The sequence below is a fragment of the Moschus berezovskii genome, chromosome 19 (assembly GCF_049115385.1).
Source record: "Moschus berezovskii isolate FMDL1 chromosome 19, NW_MosBer_1.0, whole genome shotgun sequence".
Classification (NCBI taxonomy): Eukaryota; Metazoa; Chordata; class Mammalia; order Artiodactyla; family Moschidae; genus Moschus; species Moschus berezovskii.
The window spans coordinates 9,018,822-9,042,118 of record NC_142478.1 but is presented as its reverse complement, the minus strand read 5'-3'; the positions used below and the strand labels follow the sequence as shown (position 1 = coordinate 9,042,118).

The 23,297-nt window shown below is 40.8% G+C and overlaps 1 protein-coding gene across 7 annotated transcripts in view; it reads left to right on the top strand.

The window, feature by feature from the left end:
- Positions 1 to 23,297, top strand: part of FHIP1A (FHF complex subunit HOOK interacting protein 1A) — a 315,123-nt gene that overhangs the window by 93,890 nt on the left and 197,936 nt on the right. The window lies entirely within an intron of this gene.

The window sequence follows — 23,297 nt, the reverse complement described above, 5'->3', positions numbered from 1 at the left end:
CATGGGCATTGAAAGGCTCTAACCCTTGGGTGTATTACCTCCTTCGAAGGGAATGTCAGCAGGTACGAGAGGTAGCACAGCAGCAGCCACATGTGGGAAATGGGCTGGAGAAGGGGTGAAAATGATATGGCATAGAGTGTGTGCGGCAGCCCCGAGAGGGCGTTGCGAGTGGGGTGCATCGTTACTGATTTTGGAGGTGTGCTCAGAACTGTGAGGCAAGTAGCAGGTAGATGGAGACAATTACAGGGAGAGTGATATATTTGAATGTAGTGTTTCAGGGCTAGGCGCTGTCTGCATGCGCAGAGAGGAGCATTCAGATCGGCGTTAGAATGCTGTTCTTTCTAATGTAATACCGGAAGGTCTGAGTCATGCAGAGTTAAGGTGGCGGTGGTGAGGGGAGAATGTTTCTCTGTGGCTTCGCTGGCTTTGTGTGGAACCAATGGGAAACCATGTTTGAAAGTTGCTTTGAATAAAAATTTAGCCTCAAGACCGTTTGGGGATTAGATTTCCTGAGTAAATAACACAAAAAGATACTTAAAAGTGACTTCTTACAGTCAAATAATCAAAACAGCCGCCTAATGCTGTCATTCAGAACATACCTTTTCATAATTTTATAGATTTTAAAATTATGACCTGTCTCTACCCTGTTTTGTGAATTTAGTCTTTATTTATTCAGTCATTTTGGTCTCTTCTCCCTGACCCTTGTAATTTCATTCTAGCTTAGTTTAGTCTGGGTCTTTTCCAGCTTTCTGTGTTTTTCCCAATTGACCAGAAGGGCTTAGAATGCATGTGTAAAGTTTATATTTCATCATGTTTTCTGTTTCATTTTCAGCATCATTTCTGAAATGCGCTACCTTTTCTTTAAGGGTACAGGTCGCATTGAGTTGATGTCCATAGAGTGTTAGTCACTCAGTCGTGTCTGACTCTTTGCGACCCCATGGACTGTAGCCCCCCAGGCTCCTCTGTCCATGGAATTCTCCAGGCAAGAATACTGGAGTGGATTGCCATTCCCTTTACTGGGATCCCTTTTGATCCCGACTCAGGGATCAGACCCAAGTTTCCCTCATTGCAGGCAGATTCTTTACTGTCTGAGCCACCAGAGAAGCCCTTAGGAGACTCTCTAATGACTAGTCCACACCAGAGATTCTCAAAGTGTGATCCCTAGGTAAGTAGCAGCAGCCTCACCTCACATTTGTTAGAAATGTGAATTCTTGGGCTGAATCAGAAACTCCTAGAGTAGTCTCAAAAATTTGTGTTTAACAAGCTCTCTGGGTGATTCTGATACAAGTTAGAGTGTGAGGACTGCTGCTCCACATGTCTTGTTAGCTGTGCGCAGTTGTCCAGGCTTTTCATTTTCTCTATTCCTTGGTCTTCCGATCAGACAGATCAGGGCTTCCCAGATGTTGATGTGTGCATGAATGGTCTGGTAAGTGTCTTTAACATATTTCAGAGAGCAGTACACTTTCCCTAACCGTCTCCCCAGAGATTCGGATGCTGTGGTCTTAGATTCCAATGCAGTTACCGCTTTCCAGCAGACTTTCCAGAATACATCTCATATCTGGAATCTGGACCAATGGCTTTCTCTCTTTCCTCCAAGCCCCAAAGTGATGTGATTTAAAGTGGCTTTTCAGGTTCAGTAACTGAAAGCTGAGGGGCCAGTTGCACTTTATTTTCAAAATGCAGTTTGGGTTATTTTTTCAGTAAAGGCACTGTGTTCTGCTTTCTTTCCTTAAACAATGTGGTTCTTTCTTGGCCACTCAGGTTACTGTATGAGATTTTTCTCAGGCTTAGCCTCATTGATAAAGCAGTTTGCTTGGACAGTTTGCTTACTGAAAGAGCCCTCTGCCTCTTATCAAGTTGGAGATTTCACTCTGGGGCTCTTATGATAATTTACGAACAGTGTTAATAAATAAACGCTGTTTTTTATTTGGATCTTTCTGTCCCTACCCTTGATTTCCAGCCTCTGAGCTGGTGCTCTGTGCGTGATGGTGTCTCCCTCACCTCACCGTCCATGTTTCTGTTTCTTTAGTTGTTACGGTACACCTTTATTAGGGTTATTTTCTGTGAGTCTTCCTCTTGTCTCAGTGGCTGCTCCTTCCATCTTTTCCCCTCTGTCTGTCCCTTGAGTGTCCTTGTTCCCTGGGAGCTGCCTGAGTTCTTTTCTCCGCATCTTGCTCCATCCCCTCAGGGCTTGCTCCTTCCTGTCTGCTGGGCCCTTGCTCGGATGTCACCCTCACACCACCCTTGATACAGGGGCCTCTGACTCTCGCCGGACTCCTCTGAGCTGCAGCCCCGTATCCGCAGCTGCCTCCTGCACGTCCCACGGGCAGATCAGGTGAATGTATCCGAACTCGAACTTACCGTTCTTCTCCCCCAGAACTTGTGCTTCCTCTCGTGTCCCCTTTCTTGGCGAATGGCATCACCATCACTTTTCATGGGACTGGCATTTATTCAGCATCCTTTATATGCCATGTCCTGTTCTGAGAACTTCCATGTAACTCCTGGCAAATCCTTTGAGATTGTATTATTATTCCCATTATATAGATGCAGAAACCGCAACACATGGGGTTTAAGTGAAGGTCACAAAACCACTCACTGGTGGAGACGGAATCCTGGAGCATGGAGTCTTAATCGTGCTTCCCCTCCCAAGCCGGACGCCTCCCCGCGTCTTCTTGCCCCTGCATATCTCCGTCCTCTCCAGGTCACCTGCTGACCTCTCTTCAGAGCACACTTCCTGTCTGCATTCTGTTGTAAGAAGTCTAGTCGTGACCTCCTTCATCGCTTGTCCCCATATTATAGTAGCGTTCTCTTTCCATCCATTTCTTTATTATAATTGCCAGAGTGTTATTCTCCCTAGCAGTAAGTCTCATTGTGACACTTTCCTGCATCTGTCAGCCTGCTGCTGCTGCTGCTAAGTCACTTCAGTCGTGTCCAACTCTGCGCGACCCCATAGACCACAGCCCACCAGGCTTCCCCGGGATTCTCCAGGCAAGAACACTGGAGTGGGTTGCCATTTCCTTCTCCAACGCATGAAAGTGAAGTCGTGAGTACTGGAGTGGGGTGCATTGCCTTCTCCATCTGTCAGCCTAACCCTTCTCAATCCGTCGTTCAGTGTTGGGCAAAGCTTCTATTATCCTCCTCATTGTTGAGGAAGCCCCACCAATTTGGAGGAACAGGACGATTCTACCATTTAAAGAATCAAGGTAGAGAGCTGGGAGAGTCTTTGCCTCTTTTGGTCCTTAATTTCGGTTTGTTTTAATAAAGGAATAATTAGAAAACAACTCCAGAGTCTAGCCTGGCCAGAGAGGGACGGCCTCTGTGATGTCGGCGGTGGCCGAGAAGAGTGGCGCCGCGCTCCAGGTCTGTGTTCCAGCTGGTAAACCTCTTGCACTTCCCGTAATGGGTCACACGCTCTCTGCTTCCTCTGGGTCTTTGCACATACTGTTTCCTCTTCCGCAGCACTCCTCCTTCATCTCCTGTTGGGTAACGCTGGCTAATACTGCCATCTCCATTTTTGGGTCTCAAGTTAGATTTCATTTCACCTGGCAAGCTTTCTCAGATCCCGTTGGCCTTCCAACCAACAGCTTGGGTTAAATACTTCTGTTTGATGTCATAGCGTACCACCCTTTCCCTACCATGGTGTTAGTTGTCTCTGACTCTTGGCTACCAGGTGGACTGTAGTCCACCAGGCTCCTCTGTCCATGGAGTTCGCCAGGCAAGAATACTGCAGTGGGTAGCCATTCCCTTATGACGCATCAAACTTTGTTTTAATTGTTGGTTTGGTTGCTTCATTTTAACTGTAAGCTGCATCTTATGTGCTTCTACCTCCAAGCATAGATGTTCAACAGAGTTGATTGCATAGAATAATAAATGAGTATTTTAATGAGCTAATTGACTTTAGCCAATTCCACCTGCTTCTTACCTTTGTGAAATAACTCTGGCAGGTTATAATAACCTTTGTATAATAACTCCAGCAGATCAGTTCAGTTCAGTTCAGTCAGGGTTCAGTTTATGCAAAAGTAACTACAGGAATCAATGGTTTAAACACATTTGGGGATTTTTTTTCTTCACATAAAATAAATCTGGGACTAAGCTATCCAGGCTTAGTAGACTGGTCCCTTGACTGTCAGGGACCCCAGGTTCCTTCTGTCTTTATGCTCCACTCTCCTGAGTGGGATCCTTGCCCTCGTGTTCTTATCTCAAATGTGTGCCAGGAGTCTGGCATCTGCAGGCCCTCATTCCAGGAAAGAGAGGAAGGTCAAAAAAGCAAAAAGGAGCTAGCCAGCACTCTGTCTCTGGCCTTTACAGCTTTTAGGGACTTTCCCGAAAGGCCTTGCAAGGATATTACTTTCTACCCCTTGATGAGACAGTATCACAGCATCACTTCTGCTGCAGGGGAGACTGGAAGATACTGTTTTTTTGCTTTTGGTCTTTGCTTCTTGCTACTCAATTGAGGTTCTGTTAATAAATAAGGAGAGGATAGATACTGAGTGGTAGCCAGAAGCTTCTACATAGGTTAGGATAATTTCCTCTTTAGTGGTCACAGACAGTTTAGTAAGAAATTGGCAGAACAGTATGTCAGCATTTTTAAAAAAGTATGTATATAATGTAGCTTTGAAAAGAACCATACCTCTTTGTGCTCCTAGCTATTTTATATAAAATCAGCAACTTTTTTGGGTATTTTAAGGAGATTTAATTGCAGCACCTGAAAAATCTAAATAATTACTTTCATGAATCATTTTTTCTAGATATTTGCCCTTGTTGATTTAAGAGTGTACCTTCTTAGTATATGGATGTTAATTGTACTACTTCATCTTTTACTGTTGTCTTGGAATTCTTCAAGATTTAAAAAGTGGTGAAATGTTAAAAATAATAACAAAATAAGTAATTGTCTCAAAAGGTAAAAATAAATGCATTAAAAAAGAGTATACTCGACTTCCCTGATGGTCCAGCGTTGGGAATCTGCCTGCCAGTGCAGGGGATGCAGGTCTGACCCCTGATCTGGGAAGACCCCATGTGCTGCAGGGCAGCTGAACCCACGTGGTACTTACCTTCTTTTAGTTTTGCTTCCTTTTGGTCTTTACCCTACTGGGGTCTTTGGGAATTGGTGTATGTGTAACAGCATCTACCATACCTCTTCATTTTAGCTTAGGCTGGATTTGAAGAGCCAAAGCAGGAAAACACTATAGGAGACCTGAGACTCTCACAGAGAAATAAATTATAGCTGCTGTTTCTTTTAGCTCTGCTTTCCTGTTCTTTATTATTTATTTTTTTTTCAAAAATGTAATCTCTCCTTTTATCAAGCTTTATCATTTCATACTGTAAGAAAGTGAAATCACCTAAAGGCAGATAACCCTTATGAATCTGCTGAGTGTTAGACCTTGCTTAATGGAATCTAGTAAACCAAAATAAAAATTCTGGGTCTTTTTTCCCCCCAGTGGTATTTATCGTAACTGTTAAAAACAAGAGCAGCACATCGCTTCAGTTCTCACATTCAATAGCTGGATTGTAGTATTAATATAACCGTTAGATGGTTCTAGGGTCATTTTTATCTTGTCATCGTTTCCAGGGTAATCCTCTTAAAATATGATGAGTACATATTTGTTTCTAGAGGCAAAAGTTGAAATGATTGTGGAGTGCATGGATGGGTTCTTGAAACTGACCCTTGATCAGTATAAGGTGTCCCAGTAACCTATTTCGTATTCATAGACTCTGTAGCCTGGGATAGATTAATTTCAGAGATGCATTGCAGAATGTTAGATAAGGAGAGAGAGCATGGAAAACATGTTCTATAAACCAAAGTAGTGTCGGTTACGAAACACCAACAAAAGCAAACTCCTAAGTCAGCGATATACAGTTGGAGATTTGGAGACGTAGGGATGGGAATGAAGGGTTTGGGCTGCGTTTAGAAGCGAAAGGGCAGATTGGTGGGGGCACTTTGAGCTGTTTTCCCCAGGCTCTTGTGAATTAGTATACTTTTCAAACGTAAAAACAAATGTGGTCTGCCACGGGATTCTGCCTCTGATTCTGTTCTTACTCATTTGAGGGAATAATATTGTTAGACAGTTACCCATGACCCAAATCATAGTTTTAAGTAAATCTGTATTTTGTTAAATATCTATCTGTGTACCGTCTGCATCTACTTGAAAAGTGTCTAATTACCCCTGGCTTGTGTTCAGCAAGTTAGGTCAGTCTAGTAAGAATCCCCCTACCCTTTAAGAAATTAAAAATTTTTTTTTAATTTATTTGGCTGCCTTGGGCTTGGTTGTGATGTGCGGGCTTCTCTCTGTTTGTGGCCCTCGGGCTCCAGAGCATCTGGGCTCAGGAGTTGTGGCATGTAGCTTAGTTGCCCCCAGCAACGTGTGGGATCTTAGTTCTTCAACCAGGGATGAAGCCTTTATTCCCTGCATTGGAAGGCAGATTTTTAACCGCTGGACTACCAGGAAAGTCCCAAGAATCCCCGACCCTGGATGTCTTAGTAATTTTCCATCTCCTGACTCCCTCATGCTTTTTATTAGTGTAAATTCCCAGCTCTTTGCTGTGTTTAGAGTTGAACCTAATCTCTCTCTCCTTTTTTCAATAGTCTACATCTATTGCAATAATCCTGACTAAAATCTTCCTTATCGGTTTAACAAGTGTTGGAATAGTTTTCCTTTCGTAATATCAGTAGTATAGAGGTTGAGAAACCCTGAGCTAAAACAGTATTGGGTAACATTTGGTACATATACAAATTCAGGGGCCACCTCTGCAAATGGACTCTGCAGCAGTCCCCTTCCCCTTGTGTTTGGCCCTGGCTCTGTTCCTTTATGAGTGAAATAAGGTTGACTCTGTCTAGGGGAATTTCATTTCAGTCTTCCTTCCTTTCCAATATTTTAAACATTGAATTATAGTTGACAAACAATATTAGTTTCAGGTGTACAACATAGTGACTTGGTACTTTTATACCTTGCAAAATGACCAATAGGATTAGTGTAGTTACCATCTGTCAGATACAGAGTTATTACAAAGTACTATTGACTATATTCCCTGTGCTTTACCTTATATTCCTGTGGCTCCCCAGTATTTTTCTATTAGAATCTTCATTAAAAAATGAAACCTTGCAATCTTCAAAGTAAAACAGTGAAAGGCAAATTGTATGAACTTGTTGAAATAGCTCAGGCCACACTGTAACTGCTGTACAAGTAATAGCTGTTAATAATAGTGTATGTTTTGGTCTTGGAGTTAATAACCTAGTCTAGTCAAATATATTTTTCAGGAATTCAAGAAAATATGTGCAGGCATTTCAGAAAGAAAAGTTTAGGCATGATTTTTTGAAATGTCTTAAATCAGAGAAGGCTAGATGATACCCACCATAGATAGCCACCACATCCCTTTATGGTTAAGTATTTTTCGTTGACAAAAGTTGCCTTCGCACTGAACAGTACTGCTGCTTGAAGCCTTAAAACGGCACTTGGTTAAGTAAGTTTCACTGTGGAAATACTGAATTGTCGAGGAGCATAAGAATGAAGCTCCCTATGGAGTTTAGTTTTGGAGAGGACAGCAAAATACATGGTGCTTGAAGTTTGGTGATACTAGCTCTAATAAAGGTAGTATGAACACCCACATTTAGATAAGTTGGTTGAATAACTTGGCCGTTTATGGAGGGGGCACTTTCCCTTCATTTTGTTCAACAGACATGAGTTCAGGGGATCAGACACGTTTTTTAAGTACAGTTACGCTATATAGGTGTATACAAACGTTTCTAAATGAACTTTGCTTTCCTAAATTATCAAAGGAAATTCCTAAAGCTGTATCTTCATGTTTTTTTTGTGTGTGTGCTGAGTCGTGTCTGACTCTTTGCAACCCCAAGGGCTGTAGCCCACCAGGCTCCTCTGTGCATGGGATTTTCCTGGCAAGAATACTGGAGTGGGTTGCCATTTACTCCTCCAGGGGATCTTCCCCACCCAGGGATCAGCCTGAGTTTTTCCACATTGCAGGCAGATTCTTTTCCCACTGAGCCATTGGGGAAGCCCTTGTGTTTTGATACTGAACTAAGTTTTTTATGTGGGTGTTTCTGATCAAGTGCACTTGTGTTAATATGTGAGTACACACATGAAAGAATGTAATTATGGTATAGAAAACACATCGAGGAAAGAGATTATGGATTTCTCTTTCCAAATAAAAATACCTCTCCTTTCTCTGAAAATAGTTTTCTTTAAGCACAGCAGAAAATCTGAGCAGCATTCTGCCAGTAGCTTTTTTTAAAGGGTTGAGATACATGGCTTCATTGATCCCTGATACGGTTATTTATGTGGCTGGTTTTCTACGTGAGGGGAAGAAAGTTTGATTAATTACCATTAACTGTGACATATCTCATGGGTAATGATTTTTTTTGTGTTTTCTCCCCTTTTCAAATAAATTGGTGGCTATGTAATAGGTTCTGGTAAAACAGTCTGCCGGAACACTTAGTGGAAAATAAATGCAGCCTCTGCAAGAGCATCGGATGGCAGTGTTGTCAAGTACTTAGGTGGTGCCTGAGAGATGGGGTGTCCTGGCACTGTCTGCAGGATCTGAACCTAAATGTCATTTTCTTGGGGGAGTGTGTATGGGTCCTGATGGTGTCTTTGCATTCCAGAGGTGGCTACTTAGGCTTGGAGCCACACTCTATTGCCATGAGTATACTGTGCTGTGCTTAGTCGCTCAGTCGTGTCCGACTCTTTGTGACCCTATGGACTGTAACACGCCAGGCTCCTCTGTCCGTGGGGATTCTCCAGACAAGAATACTGGAGTGGATTGCCATGCCCTCCTCCAGGGGATCTTCCCAACCCAGGGATCAAACCCAGGTCTGCCCCACTGCAGGCAGATTCTTTACCATCTGAACCACCAGGGAATCCCATGAATACCAGTGTGAATTTTAAGCCCATCCAAGATTAAACCTGCGGCTATGATTTTATTAATTCCCTCTCTTGATTCTCATCACTCAAGGTAGCATTGCTGCTGTTCATTAAATTAGTGCTTCCTTATTTGGAGTAACAATATAATTTGATGTACTTCTGCACATTTTTTTTTTCTCATTTGATTCCTTTAAATCAGTAGGTAAATGAAAGTGAAAGTTTCTCAGTCGGGTCTGACTCTGCTACTCTATGGACATGGACTCTCCAGACAAGAATATTGGAGTGGGTAGCCATTCACTTCTCCAGGGCATCTTCTTGACCCAGGGATCAAACCCAGGTCTCCTGCATTACTTTACCATCTGAGCCACCAGGGAAGCCCCATACAGTAGGCAGGCAGGTGTCAATTAGGATAAAATAGTTTTTAGTGACTTCAAGGCCACTAAATAGTATATAACAGCCTGAAGCTCAGACCCAGGCCTTTTCAGCCCATGCTGTTGCTCATCCTCTGTACCACATGCTTTTTTATACATTGTTGGATTTGATTTCCTAATATTTTATTAAGGACTTTTTTGTCTATGTCCATGAAGACGTTGGTCTATAGCTTTTCTTTCTTACAGTGTCTTTGTATGGTTTTAATATTAGTGTAATGATGGCTCTATGGAATAAGTTAGAAAGTTTTCTCTCTGCTTTTGTCTTCTGGAAGAGATGGCAGAGAATTGGTGTAGTTTCCTCCTTAAATGTTTGATTGACTCTACCAATGAACCCATTTGGGCCTGGTATTTCTGTTTTGGAAGGTAATTCATTATTAATTCATTGCTGATTTCTTTAATGGATATATGCCTATTTTTCCTTGTATGAGTTTTGGTAGATTGTGTCTTTCAAGATAGTGGTCCCTTTTGTCTAGTTTATCAAATTTGTGGGCTTTGAGTTGTCCATAATATTCCTTTCTTATCCATTTAAGTTCATGGGATCAGTAGTAATGGCCCCATTTTCATTTCTAATATTGTTAATTTGTGTCTTCTATCTTTTTTTATCTGGCTAAGAGTTCCTCAATTTTAGAGATATTTTCAAAGACAGCTTTTGGTTTCATTGATTTTTCTTTATTGATTTTCTGTTTTCAATTTAATTGATTTTCACTCTAATTTTTATTATTTTTTGCCACTGCTTATTTTGGATTTAATTTGCTCTTCTTTTTCTAGTTTCCCAAGGTGGAAGCTTATATTATTGATTTTAGATCTTTCTTTTCTAATATATGCATTCAGTGCTATCAATTTTTCTCTAATCACTGCATTCTCTGCATCTCGCAAATTTTGTTAAGTTCTATTTTTGTTTTCATTTAAAGTATTTTAAAGTTTCTCTTGAGATTTCTTCTTTGACTTAGGTTTTACTTAGAAGTGTTTAATTGATATTATTATTCTTTGTTCATAAGTACTATTGTACATTTTTTTCAAGATACTACTAGAGAGGTTTGTGTTCACTGATAAAAATTGTATACATTGGGCTTCTAATGGTAGAGGAAGGTGGAATGGGAGAAAGAAAGGAAGCAGTGATCATTGAGTTATTTTTTCATCCTCTGGTTAACTTTGCTTATTTTCAAAATGGATTTGAAGCTGATAATAAAGCATATGTATACAGTTGAACCATTGTTAAAAGGATAAAAGGAAAGAGGAGAGTGAAGAAAAACTGCCTTACAACTCAACATTTAGAAAACTAGGATAATGGCCATCACCTTGTGGCAAATAGAAAGGGAAAAAGTGGAAACAGTGACAGGTTTTATTTTTCTAAGCTCCAAAATCAGTGTGGGTGGTGACTGCAGCTGTGAAGTTAAAAGATGCTTGCTCCTTGGAAGGAAAGCCATGACAAACCTCAACAGCATACTAAAAAGCAGAGATATCACTTTGCCAACAAAGGTCATTATAGTCAAAGCTATGGTTTTTTCTGTAGTCTTGTGTGGATATGATAGTTGGATCATAAAGAAGGCTGAGCCCTAAAGAAGTGGTGCTTTCAAATTGTGGAGAAGACTCTTGAAAGTCCCTTGGACTGCAAGGATATCCTAAAAGAAATCAACTCTGAATGTTCATTGGAAGGACTGATGCTGAAGGTGAAGCTCCAATACTTTGGCCACCTGATGCAAAGAGCCGACTCACTGGAAAAGACCCTGATGCTGGGCAAGATTGAGGGCAGAAGGTTGGATGGCATCTCTGATTCAGTGGACATGAGTTTGAGCAAACTCTGGGAGATAGTGAAGGACAGGGAAACCTGGCGTGCTGCAGTCCATGGGGTCACAAAGAGTCAGACACGTCTTAGTGGCTGAACAAAAACAAATACGATAAAATGGAGGAAACAATTTCACCAAAAACTAGTTCTCTCAAGTATTAGTAATTTTCCCTGATCCAAGAAAGGAACTGAACAGCGGACAACTTTAGATTAAGGTTTCTTTTAAGTGCCATGATTTCAAATCATTGATTGAAAGCTGAGCTGATGATTTTGTAATGAAAGCATTGCACAGAGGTGGACAGCAGTTGTGTTTGTAGACAGGTTGCTTATTTTCCATACAGATTGGTAATATGATACTTGTTTTTATTTTCCTGTTATTTATATTCCATCTTGTCCTAAAGAAAATGAGAGGTTAATAGAAATACAGGGGAAAAAATAAACTTGTGAAGGTGAAACTAAGGGGGTAGAATAAGTTAAAGGCTGCAGAAATGAGTTAACAAGGTTTGTCCCTGTTATTGAATATGGGCCATAAATTTGCACCTGAGCTTCAGAGGATCAACTGGCTCAAATTAAGGGGTGCCACAGATTGAACCATCACACTGATCTAAGAGCAGGTCTCCTGAGGGAGAGCCTCCAAGAAACTGGAGTTGGGGTCTGGGTTCATGGTGTTTGCAGACCTCAACTGCAGGAGTCTTAAGAACTTTACCTCAGTCTTCTGCCATCAGTGTGACTCAGTTTTGTTTACTTTTTCTTACTTCTCTGTTTTTTCTCCCAGATCAGGTGCTTGAGAAAGTCTAAAGACTCACTGCTCACACTGGAGATTTGGGAGAAGGTGGTGTGGGTTGAACATGTATGTGTGTGTTCAGTCACTCAGTCGTGTCTGACTCTTTTTACCACGTGGACTGCAGCCCACCAGGATCCTCGTTCCATGATTCTCTAGGCAAGAATACTGGAGTGGGCAGTCATTCCCTTCTCCAGGGGATCTTTCCTACCCAGGGATCAAGCTGACATCTCCCTCATTGGTAGGAGGATTCTTTACCACTACTGCCACCTGGTTAGCCCATGCTGCTGCTGCTGCACTTCAGTCGTGTCCGACTCTGTGCGACCCCATAGACAGCAGCCCACCAGGCTCCCCCGTCCCTGGGATTCTCCAGGCAAGAACACTGGAGTGGGTTGCCATCTCCTTCTCCAATGTGTGAAAGTGAAAAGTGAAAGCGAAGTCTCTCAGTCATGTCCGACCCTTAGCCCCCTAAACACCTCAGTGCAATCATTTGAAGTTATGTAGTGTCTTTAAGGTTTAAAAACATACTGTTTAGGGAATTCCCTGGTGGTCCAGTGGTTAGGACTCTCTGCTTTCAGTGCTGAGGGTCCTGATTCAATCACGGGTTGGTAAACTCAGATCCCACAAGCCATGCAGTGTGGCCAAAAAAAGTACTGTTTATCTCGGAAGCTTTTTAGTAAATGAGGCCTGAGAGGAATTACTCCTACAGGTCCTTGTGAAGAGTGCACTGGGTAACAGGGAAGACCGCATTCTTTCAGTAACAGCCTTTTGATAGCTACAATAGTGATTTTCTTATGGCTGATACTTGTAATGCTACTCGGTTCAAGCCAAGTACATGATGCCAGAATATAGTTTAGTAGAAGTGATTTTTTTTCAGGAGATAAAGCAGTGAAGATGAAGTATGAAGCTCTAAGGCTTAGGGTTGATTTAGAGGCATAATGTAAGCCACAGTAGAAGTTTTTTCTTTTTTAAATTGAGGTGAAATTTGCACAACATACAGTTAACCATTTAAAAATGTCCAATTCAGTGGCATTTAGGATATTCACAGTGTGTGCAATTGCCATCTCTTTTTAGTTTCAAAACTTTATCACTCCAAAACACCTCATATCTATTACATAATCACACTCCATTTCCCTTTTCTCCTTTTCCCCTGGTAACCATAAATCTGCCTACTGTCTCTGTGGATTTACCTCTTCTGGCTATTGCAGGTAAAAAGCATACAATAAGGAGCTTTTTATTTCTTGCTTCTTTCACTTAACGAAATGTTTTCAAAGTGCATCCAAATGATCAATATTTCTTTCCTTTTTATGGCTGAATAATAGTCCATGTATGTACATATCACAATTTGTTTATCCATTCCTCTGTTGGTAGACATTTGGAGTGTTCATGGCTTTTGGCTATTGTGAATTATGCTGCTGTAAAGATTTGCGAACAAAGTATTTGAGTATTCTTTTTTCAGTTCTTTTGGATATATACCTAGTAGTGGAATTACTGGGCTATATGGTAATTCCATGTATTACTTTTTGAGGAACAAGCCTTTTTCAGAGTGGTTACACTGTTTAATATTTCCAATGGAGTATATGAGAATTCCTACTTCCCCACATCTTAAACAACATTTGTTACTTTCTGTTTTCTTAAAAAAAATTTATTTTCATTTTTTTATTATAACCATCCTACTGGTTAGAGAGTGGTATCTCACTGTGATTTTCATTTGTATTTCCTTGATAACTAACGATGTTAGATACCTTTTCTGCCTTTCTGTTAGCCAATTGAATACCTATTCTGAAGAAATGTCTATTCTAGGTTCTTTCCCCATTTTGCAAAATTGGGTTGTTTATTTTGTTGTTGAATTGTAGGATCTCCTTATATTTTTGGAATGTGAAACCATTATTAGATTGTCCAGTTCTCAATAAAAAAATTTACAAAGCATACAAAGAAAGAGGAAAGTCTAACCCACCGATAAAGAAAGAAACTGATAGCCATCCATGAAGAAGCCCAGAGATTAGACTTCGTAGGTAAGTCTCTACATTTACTGTCTTAAATATTCTAAAAGAGCTAAATGAAACCATGAATAAACAACTAAAGGTTATCAGGAGAATGATGTAAAATCAAGTAGGGAATATCGGTACAGAGATAGGAACTGTAACAGGAACCAAGTTGCTGTGCTGGAGCTGAAAGTTACAGTAGCTGAGATTAAAAACAAGCGAATGCAAAGCTAAAAGGCTTCAGCAGGTGACTTTAGTAGGCAGAAGAGAGAATCAACAGCTGTGAAGCTAGGACAGTTATAATTACTCAGTCTGAGGTGTGGAAAGAAAAAAGAGGGAAGTAAAAGGGGCAGAGCCTGAGTGACCTGTCGGACACCATCAAGTTTCACAGTGTATACATTACGGGAGTCTCAGAAGGAGAAGAGAGAAAGAAAAGGGTTTGAAAGGTTATTTGAAGAAACAGGTCTGTTAACTTCCCAGACTTTATGGAAGATATTAATTTATATAACCGAGAAGCCTAATGAACTCCAAGTAGAATAAACGCAAAGAAATCTACACCTAGATACATTATAATTAAGTTGTTGGAAGCCAAAGAGAGAGCTTTGTAAATATCAAGAGAGAATCAACTTGTCACATCCAAGGGCTTCTCAGTAAGATAAATTGCCAGTTTCTCATCAAGACTATGGAGGCCAGAAGTCAGCACGATGATATATTTGAAATGCTGAAAGAAAAGAGTTGTCAGTCAAGGATTACATATTTGGCAAAACTATACTTCAAAAATAAGGGAGGAATAAAGATGTTTTTAGATAAATGAAAGCTAAGGGAGTTCATTGCTAGACTTGCTAGACTTGCTAGACTTGCCCCACAAGAAATGCTAAAGAGAGTCCTTCAGCCTGAAACAAAGGAACACTATGCAATAACTCAAAGCCATATGAAGAAATAAAGATCACTGGTAGGGACTTTGCTGATGGTCCAGTGGTTAAGAATATACCTTGCAATGCAGGGGACGTGGGTTCAATCCTGGGTTGGGAAACTAAGATCCTACATGGCACAGAGCAAGTGTGTCACAACTAATGAGCCTACGTGCCACAACTAGAGTGTGTGCAGCAGCGAAAGATCCCACATGATGCAACGAAGATCCTGTATGCCACAGCGAAGACCTGATGCAGCCAGTAAAGTAAAATAAGTTAATTAAAAAAGGATAACTGATAAAGGTAACTGTAGATAAATAAAAAATCAATGCCATTGTAATTTTGGTTTGTAACTCTTCTTTGTCTTTCTTACATGGTTTAAAAGACAAATTTCTAAAACAATTTTAAGTATATATTAATGTGTACACAATGTATAAAATGTCATTTTTTTTACAATAACAACATAAACTGGAATACAGAGCTGGGTAGGGACAGATTTATTGCAGGCTACTGAAGCTAAGTTGGTGTCAGTTCAAACTAGTTTGTTATAAACTTATACTATTAACTGTAACTCTGATGGAAACCACTACAAAAATCAGTATAATATACCACATTAATAGAACAAAGGGTGTAAAAATCCATATGATTGTCTCAATATATGTAGAAAGAACATTAGATAAAATTCAACACCATTCACAGCACAGAGACTCAGAAGACTTAGAAGGGCAAAAAGCATTTATGAAGAACCTACAACTAACATCATTTCCATGGTAAAAGACTGGAAACTTTCTCTTTAAGATCAGGAGTAAGACAAGGACGTCTGCTTTCATCATTACTATTCAACATTGTACTGAAAGTCCTATCCAGAGCAATTAGGCTAGGAAGAGAAATGAAAGGCTTTCAAATTGGAAAGGAAGAAGTAAAGCTATCTCTGTTGTAAATAACATAATTCTATATGTTAAAAAATTCCTCAACTTTTTGCATACATGCAAAAACTACTAGAGTTAATTAAGGAAATGCAGCCAAGTTGCAGGGTGCAAGATCAAAACACACAAAAAATCAGTTATGTTCCTATATACTAGCAATGAAATTAAGAAAGTATTCAAAGAAATAAAATATCTAGAAGCACATTTAAGGGTGTGAAAGACTTATGCACTGGAAACTACATTGATGAAAGAAATTAAATGAGACCTAAATAAATGGAAAGAAATCTGTATTCTTTGACTGGAAGACTTAATATTGTTAAAATGGCAATATTCCTCAAAGCAATCTACAGATTCAGTGTAATACCTATTCAATTTCCCGTGGCCCCCTCCCCCCAAAATGGAAAAGCCAATCCTCAAATTCATGTAGGACAAGAGGCCTTGATTAGTTAAAACAGTTTTGAAAAAGAAGAGCAAATTTTGAGGACTTACACTTCCTGACTGAAAAAGTTACCACAAAGCCACAGTAATCAAAACAATGTGGTACTACATAAGGATAGACATATAGACAGATGGAATAGAATTAAAGAACCAGAAATAAACCCAGACATCTCTGGCTAATTAATTTTCAACATGGGTCAAAAGACCATTTAATGGGGAAAGAAAAGTTTCTTCAGCAAGTGATGCTGAGACAACTGGATAACCATATGCAAAGACTGATTAATAAGCTTAGTATACAAAAATCAAAAGGGATTGGACTAAAAGATAAGAATGAGAACTCTATACTTTAAGAAGCCATAGATCTGGGTTTTGCAATGGCTTCTTAGAATTGACATAGAAAGCATAAGCAACAAAAGGAAAAAAATAGATAAATTAGACTTCAAAACAATTTTTAAAAATGTCTGTTAAAGAATATTGTTAAGAAAGTGAAAATACAACCTACATAATGGAAGAAAACATTCCGAAGTCATATACCTGATAAGATACAAATGTGTAATTTTGTAAATTGACGTTCGCATCACCAAATTTCCTGATTAATCCAGCTTCCATTTTCTCTGCAAAGTGTAGTGACTGCTGTCCACAGTGTGCTGAGTTGTAGTAGCAGCTGTTGGCTACTTATAAATAGTCTGTGCTTTTGTGTTTCCTTCAGTTGAATTTAACGTTTACCTTCAGTTAGCTATGTGTATGTTTGTTTCTGCAAATTTTACTTAATATTGTAATTAATTTAGTTAGGTATTATATGGGCTTCCCTGGTGGCTCAGCTGGTAAAGAATCCGTCTGCAATGTGGGAGACCTGGGTTCGATCCCTGGGTTGGAAAGATACCCTGGAGAAGGGAATGGCTACCCACTCCAGTATTCTGGCCTGGAGGATTCCATGGACAGAGGAGCCTGACAGGCTACAGTCCATGGGGTCACCAAGAGTCGGACAGGACTGAGCGACCTTCACGTCACTTCACTGAGTTATATAAAGCAGTTAAATACGGGTGAAAAGATATTTTTGAGAAAATAAATCTTAATACTTAGGAAAAACTTGAGAATGAATCAACATTTAACCTACATTAAAGAAACCCAAACTGGAGAAGTATAACAATGCACTGTGGGGGTGTTTTATGTGAGAAACAAGGTTGATAATACCAATCAACAGAGTCCTATATACAGAGAAACACCTTGGTTTTACATCAAAAAATTGGTTTACTTGAAAGTGTTTATTTAGTTTAGATGATTCTTTTTGTTGGACAACTCTTTCATAATTAACTGTCTAGTTCGGGGTAAAGAGAAGTTTTTGCTGTATCTCTTACTCCAGAGAGAGCACACTGCAACTCTAAATCAGTTTAACTGCAAGGCATTTTGTTATATTTCTGTGATAGATTTCAGGACTTGTTGACTTTGGTAGCTCTACAGTGTTATCAACGAGCTCTCTCTTTTCCACCATCTTTAATGTGTTTGCTTTTAGGCTGGCCCCTCTCTAAATTGCAGGGTAGCTACAATAATTGCCCATAAGTAGAGAGTTCCAGTCATTATTCTGCCTTCTTTGTAAGAACAAGGAAGCCTACCCCAGAAATCTCCAGAGCAGATTTCCCCCACGTCTCACTGGTTAATGATGGGTCACCTACCTACCCTTAAACCAGTGCTAGCAAGGAGCATGGGACCATCATGACTGGCTTTGACCCCGAGAGGGTGTTAGCCCTGAGAACATAGCACCAGGGGAGATACTCAAAATCAAGTTCTGCCCACAAAAATTACGGGCATAGTGGTGTTGGAAAGGAACTAATAGTTTTAGAGGGACAGCAAATCTTTCGTGTAATCTTCCTTAAATATTATTGCCCCAAACTAAGCTTTTTGTAACAACCAAGCAGTAGAGAATTCAAGGTTATTCTCTTTGTGGTCATCCACAGTTCAGCTGTTCAAAACTATTGGTCAGGAATGTATGCAACATATCATCTGAGTAGATGGCAGTTTGCTCTCCCTTTCTCAAAGCTTGTAAGAAGTCTGGGAATCACACCTGAAAAGATGCCCACCGCATCTTTGTGTGAAAGAGGTAAACTCTACTAGCTAAAGATACGGTTGCCCTGGATGTTTTTCTCTCGTTTTGATAATAGCAGTGCCTTGTCTTTGGAGATTTCTTTCCTATTTCATGTGATTTTGGTAAGGACAGTAGTCATGTTGATCTATGATCTCCTTGTTCCCTGCCTCCTACTCCTCGCTCCAGAAGGACACATATGACTGAGGCTGACTAGGAGAGATCCTTGTCTCCTAGGCTACCCCATCTTCCTGGGGATGGTGATGGGTTCAGGAGAAGGTGGAGGTAGAATCAAACCAACAAGACTCCTCCCCAGGACTTTTATGTTACAACTTGTGGACAAGACATTCATGCTTTTGGGAGATAAGTGCAGGACAAACAGCCTGGAGTTTATTTCCTGGGTCACTTGAAAGACGCACGTGGAGTAGAGAGAGGGAGGCCAGGAGGCAAAGAGACTCGGTAAGGTGGGTGATGAGCGGGAGCAAACAAGTTTCCTGACAGTATTGAGTATTAGTTTTGTTTCTGGCTGTGCAAGATCTTTGTTGTTGTGTGGGCTCTTCTCTAGTTGTGGCTAGTGGGGGCCAGTCTTCAGTTGTGGGTGTATAGGCTTCTCATTACAGCAACTTCTCCTGTTGCAGACCCTGGGCTCTAGGGCACGGGGCTTCAGTCGCCGGGGCACGCAGGCTCAGTAGCTGCAGCTCCTGGGCTCTAGAGCACATGCTCAGTAGCTGTGGCTCTGGGGCTTAGTTGCTCTTCGGCGTGTAGGATCTTCCCAGGCCAAATATCGAACCCATGCCTGCTGCATTAGCAGGTGGATTCTTTACGAATGAGCCACCAGGGAAGGCTGGTATTGAATCTTGACTAGTTTTTTCTGTTCTGAGTGCTGTTCATCTGTATGAGCTAATATATTATCTGTTTTGCCTAAGCAGATTCGAATTGGGTTTCTAGCACCTGTAACTTCAAACATCCTGATTTAATATACTGTTTGAAGAGGTATCTAAGGATAGAGACATGCTTTTTGTTTTGTTTGGTTTTAAAGTCACTTTAATATTTGCTTAATGAACTGCTGAGGCCCCAGTGTTCCATGCTGAAGGGCACACTCACATTAACTCAAACCCAGCTTTGGAAAAGATAACTAATTGCTAATCATGACCCTGGAGGGAAAAATCTTACCTCGGAAGTGGCCACTGGCCAATTTTAAATACTGTAGCTTGTTCCTGATAAATGTTTCAGAGTAAGTGAGTTGCAAAGATTTTCCCTAAGAGATCTTACTCCAATTAAACGTGGGAGGGTATATACTTAAAAAATACTTGGGCAGAAGCACTGAACTAAATGGAATAGTCTTAGAATAGTTGATACTGAGATGCGGGGGACGCCCGGCTCTGGCGGCGCAGACGCGGGGGACGCCCGGCTCCGGCGGCGCAGACGCGGGGGACGCCCGGCTCCGGCGGCGCAGACGCGGGGGACGCCCAGCTCCGGCGCAACCGACCACGTGCAGAATCGTGGCTGAGATGAGCTACCCCGCGCCCAGGGTTAGGGCGGTGCCGAGAGGAGCTGTACCACGTTCAGGAGGCGGTGGCTGCTTGGGCACCGGAGGGCCGAGAGGAGCTGATCCACATTCAAAGCAGGAGGGGCGGCCTTGAGGAGATACCCCTCGTCCAAGGTAAGGTACAGCAGCTGCGCCTTGCTGGAGCAGCTGGGAAGAGATACTCCAGGACTAAGTGGAATATAAGAATCCAGTGTTCTGGGGAGGAAGGAACAAGATGGCGGAGGGATAAGATGGCAAGACCACTTTCTCCCCCACAAATTCATCAAAAGAACATTTGAACGCGGAGTAAAGTCCACAAAACAACTTCTGAATACTGGCAGAGGACATCAGGCTCCCAGAAAAGCAGCCCATTGTCTTCTAAAGGAGAGAGAAGAAATCCAGCTCCACCCACCAGAATACCGAAACATGCTTCCCTAACCAGGGAACCCGGACAATCACCCGTCCAACCCCACACACAGTGAAGAAACTACATAATAAAGAGAACTCCACAAACTGCAAGAAGAGGGAAAGGCTACCCCAAGCAAAGCAATATAAGCAAGATGAAGAGGCAGAGTAATACCCAGCAAGTAAAGGAACAAGATAATTGCCCACCAACACAAACAAAAGAAGAAGATATAGGGAATTTATCTGATAAAGAATTTCAAATTTTGATGGTGAAAATGATTCAAAATCTTCAATGCAAAATGGAGTTACAGATAAATAACCTGGAGAAAAGGATTGAGAAGACGGAAGAAAGATTTAATGAGGACTTAGAAGAAATAAAAAAGAGTCAATATACAATGAATAATGCAATAGATGAGATCAGAAACACTCTGGAGAGAACAAACAGTAGAATAACAGAAGCAGAAGACAGGATAAGAGAACTAGAAGATAGAATTGTAGAAATAAATGAAACAGAGAGGAAAAAAGAAAAACAAATTAAAAGAAATGAGGACAATATTAGAGACCTCTGGGACAATGTTAAACGCTCCAACATTCGAATCATAGGAGTCCCAGAAGAAGAAGACAAAAAGAAAGACCATGAGAGAATACTTGAGGAGATAATAGTTGAAAACTTCCCTAAAATGGGGAAAGAAATAATCACCCAAGTCCAAGAAACCCAGAGAGTCCCCAACAGGATAAACCCAAGGCGAAATACTCCAAGACACATATTAATCAAATTAACAAAGAACAAATATTAAAAGCAGCAAGGGAAAAGCAGCATAACACATAAGGGGATTCCCATAAGGATAACAGCTGATCTTTCAACAGAAACTCTTCAGGCCGGAAGGGAGTGGCAAGACATACTTAAAGTGATGAAAGAAAATACCCTACAGCCCAGATTACTATACCCAGCAAGGATCTCATTCAAATATGAAGGAGAAATCAAAAGCTTTACAGACAAGCAAAAGCTGAGGGAATTCAGCATCACCAAACCAGTTCTCCAACAAATGCTAAAGGATCTTCTATAGACAGGATACACAGAAAGAGTGTATAAACTTGAACCCAAAGCAATAAAGAAAATGGCTACGGGATCGTACTTATCAATAATTACCTTAAACGTAAATGGGTTGAAATTTTCAAAAAGGCTAGGAAACAATTCTCATAGCCATCAATAGTTCAGTGTTGAGTTCATGAATAGTTTTTAAAGTTTGGGACAAACTGTAGTATTTGCTATTTGAAGTACTATTTGTAATTGGCATATTACGATGTAACATTGGTCTTCATTTCCAACTTAAAACGCCTAAAAATGCCTAACAGGTTTTTAGATTTGTGAATTTTAGTTGAAGTGTATTTTACAATGTTACTAAACCTGCAGAAATATTGAAATATTTCAGAGAACTTATTCACTGTACATTTAATTTATTTTATTTATAAAAGTTATGAACTGTAGAAAGTTTTACTTGTTGGGTCAAATGCTTGTTGCTTCAAATGCTTGTTGCAGTTGAAGTGCTAGTTACAAGAAAATCGAATACCTTCAATGTATAAATGCTATTAAGTTTTTAAAGGAAAAAAAAATGCTTGCTTGCTAAAAAAAAAAAAAAATAGAATAGTTGATACTGAGTTGCTTTTGATGAGGCTGATTTGACACCAGAAGTTGGGTCTTCCCATCTGTTCAGTTTCTGAAAACATAACCGCAAAACAGATGCGGGGAGTACTTCCCTTTAGCTTCTCAAGAGTTGGGATTGATGCACCCAGGGGGCATTCCTGTTGTTTCACCTTCAAAGCAGACCTGAGCGGACTTCTAATTAGTAAGGATAAAGGATGGGACCTGAATTGATTGTACATCTGAAGACAAAGGTCTGAGGTTATGATCTGTCTACCCAGTGGTAGGAAAGGATGTGGAGAAAGTGTGGTGAACTTCCAGAGAATCCTAATACACTTGGGGAGAAGCTTGGAGCCTGGAAAGATCGAGGATGCCAGAAGGATCTAGCATTTTTCTAGCTGTGGAATTGCACTGGAGTTCTAACTTCTACTTATTTCCTCAAAGACAAATAAGGGACAAGTACAGAGAAACTAAATGGTTGAAGTTAATGTAGTAAAACGAATGTCTCAGTGTAGCAGTCATTTAAATTCTTTAACGGTATTGAAAATGTGGGCTGACACCATCCTTGAAATGACTGTGGGAGACAGGGAGATGACACGCCTCCAGCACCACCTGATGCACACCCAGCAGTGTTTTTTGTTGTCCTCGTGAGCTGTGACACACAACAAAATTGTGTGTTGTTCAAAGCCACAAACATAAATCTTCTTCTGTACTTAATGGCTGGCTAGCAATGAATAATTTGGGGTTTCTAAAAATGTAGAACAGTTTAATAATCTTTTGAGCTCTGGACCACCTGCAAACCAATTCTGTTTACCTAGAGCTAGATGTTGAGAGAATCACTTGTCAGACTTGAAGATTTCTTTCTTGCTTAAAATTGGAATGTAATTGGTTTACAATGTTGTATTAGTTTCTGCTGTGTGTGCATGAGTGTGTAGTTAGTTGCTTCACTCATGTCCAACTCTTTGCAACTTCATGGACTGTAGCCCGCCAGGCTCCTCTGTCCTTGGGATTCTCCAGGCAAAAATACCAGAGTGGATTGCCATGCCCTCCTCCAGGGGATTTTCCCCACCCAGGGATCTTCCCCACGTCTCCTGCATCTCCTGCATTATCAGATGGATTCTTTACCACTAGCGCTGCCTGGGAAGCCCTAGTTTCTGCTCTATGGTGCAGTAAATCAGTTATATGCATACATATATTCCTTCTCTCTTGGACCTCCCTCCCACACCTCTAGGTCAGCACAGAGCACTGAACTGAGCTTCCTGTAATATAGCAGCTGCCCACTAGCTGTCTATACACGGCACTGTATGTATGTCAATCCCACACTCCCAGTTCGTCCCCGCCTCCCCTTCCCCAACCCACATCTGTGTCCCCGTGTCCATTCTCTCTGTCTGTATCTCGATTCCTGCTTTGGAAACAGGTTCATCTGTAAAATTTGACTAGATTCTGCATATATGTGACTGGAAAAGGTCACTTTTCATTCCACTTCCAAACAAAGACAACGCCAAAGAATG